General features: G+C 43.6%; 1 pseudogene; it reads left to right on the top strand.

Annotated features, from left to right (window-relative positions):
• The first annotated feature begins 2,004 nt into the window (after nt 1-2,004).
• LOC112440809 (U4 spliceosomal RNA) lies at nt 2,005-2,137 on the top strand (annotated as a pseudogene).
• Nucleotides 2,138-2,435: the final 298 nt, after the last annotated feature.

Genomic DNA, 2,435 nt, shown 5'->3' with positions numbered 1-2,435 from the left:
TTCAACCGCAGACTGAAGGCTGCACTGTCGGCTTCCCTGGTTCTGAGGCTTTTGGACTTGGACTGAGCCACTACCGGCTTTTCCTTCTCCCCAGCTTGCAAATGGCCTCTTGTAGGACTTTGCCTTGTAATTGCGTGAGCCAATCCTCCCTAGTAAACTCTCTTTTATATACACATATATCCTATTAGTTCTGTCCTCCTGGAGAACCCTGACTCATACAGATGCCCTTTTTCTTTATAGATCTATATTCTTCTTTTAGGCAAATAGAGGAGAATGCAGGGGCAGAAAATGTGTGATCCCTTTCCTCACCCATCATAAGGGTCATGGCCGACAACTCCTATAACAAAGACAGGTTCACAGGAGAAAAGCATAACACAACTTATTTAATCAAAGTTTTACATGACACGGGAAACTTCAGAAATAAAGTCCTAAAGACCCAGGGAAAATTGTCTATTTTTATGCTTAAGTCAAATAAAAAATGGACAGGCATGTAGAAATGTGACTGGACAACAACAGTATGATCCAATGATAATGGATTGAGTGGGGAGACCCGGCAAAGCCTGTATGTTCAGATTCTTCTTGGCTTCTCTGTGCAGCATTCCTTGCTCGGGGGATAGGGCAGGACCCCTCTGGAATGGGAGTCTTATGACCAACTATTTGGCAAGGCAGGCCGGAGAATGTCTTTATGGCCAGCTTCTACACAGAAAGGTGGGGAAGATGAGAATGATGTGTCTCGTTTTAAGGCTTGCTTTGGAGAAGAGGGGATCAGTTTCTAATAACCAGCCTTGGGGAAGTGGAATTCTGGTGTCCATGACTTGCTTTGGGGGAAAAAAGAGGCAGGAGAGATAGAACAGAAAAGATCAGAGAGAACTTGCTTCTGGAGCCTTCCAGTCTCCTTGAGATCAAAGTGCTCAACCCGCCAAAGTGCCGTACTGCAGGGCATTGTTTTCCAAGCCCCAACAGAGGGCAGAGCGCTCTGGTGCGTTTGTTTCTTCTTAAGTGTCTTCAGCTTGATAATCCCTTGTACTCTGGGGAGGGGTACTCTAGTCTCCCACACTTGCCCACCTCTAGGCATTCTTTACAGTTCTCTTTCCCCCTTGATAGATAATCCTATACTGTAGTTAATAACTCTTTATATTAAACTTTCTATGTACCAATTACTCTGTGGTTTCTAACTCCTGATTAGACTTGACCAATACAACACTGAATATGCGTCTAACCAAAGCTTATGTAATTGTTTCAGGAAGACAGGAAGTCAGAAAGTGTGAATGTGTGTATGTGAGAGAGAGAGCAATAACGAGAGCGAGAGAGAGAGCAATAAAGAGAGCGAGAGAGAGAGCGAGAGTGAAAGTTAAGGCCTTATTTTCCATCGCAAGAAGTTGACAACATACACCTGAAACTGAAAATTTATAGAATATAGTATAAAATTATCTAGAGATTTGAAAGTAGTTCTGTTTAGAGATCAGGAAATGGAGTGAGAGAGATCTGCTAATTTTTGTAACAAGCCTTGGATTTGACTCTTATGATTATAGATAACTTCAATGAGAATTAAAACTGATAAAAAGAGAATTACTAGGACTTTGGAAGGCCAAGGCAGGAGGATCACTTGAGGCCAGGAGTTCAAGATCAGCCTGGCCAACATACCAAAACCCCATCGCTACTAAAAAATACAAAAAAGTAGCTGGGCGTGGTGGCGCATGCTTGTAATCCCAGCTACTCGGGAGGCTGAGGCATGAAAATCACTTGAACCTGGGAGGCAGAGGTTTCAGTGAGCCGAGATCATGCCACTGGACTCCAGCCTGGATGACAGAGTGAGACTCTGTCTAAAAAAAGAAAAGGAGAGAGAGAGAAAAAAAGAAAATTACTGAAATAAATAAACAGAGGGGAAGGAAAGAAGGAACGTTACAAAGTTTGTGGGAGTAAACCAAAAATAAAATTCTAAGCACCCCCAACCACTGAATGGATTCCCCCTTGGCCAAGAGGATCCCAAAGAAAACCTGAGGAAACTTTGTGCAATGGCAGCCAATGAGGTTTACCTGAGGTGTGATTATTGCTAATGGAAAACTCTTCTCAGTACCCTGCCACGATGAGTTGAAATATAGTCAGCATTGGCAATTTTTGACCGTCTCTCCAGAGACTGAACTTTGTTAGTAAAAAAATATATATTAAAAAACAACAACAACAACAACAAAAACAACTCGGGTGCAGTGGCTCACGCCTGTAATCCCAGCACTTTGGGAGGCTGAGGCGGGTGGATCACTTGAGGTCAGGAGTTCGAGACCAGCCTGGCCAACATGATGAAACCCCGTCTCTACTAAAAATACAAAAATTAGTTTAGCATGTGCCTCACACCTGTAGTCCCAGCTATTCAGGAGGCTGAAGTGGGAGAATCGCTTCAGCTCGGGAGGCAGAGGTTGCAGCGAGCTGAGATCGCA

The sequence above is a fragment of the Pan paniscus genome, chromosome 7 (genome assembly GCF_029289425.2).
Source record: "Pan paniscus chromosome 7, NHGRI_mPanPan1-v2.0_pri, whole genome shotgun sequence".
In the NCBI taxonomy this organism is placed as follows: Eukaryota; Metazoa; Chordata; class Mammalia; order Primates; family Hominidae; genus Pan; species Pan paniscus.
Note: the sequence above shows the minus strand (reverse complement) of the source record. Positions and strands in the feature narration are given on the sequence as shown.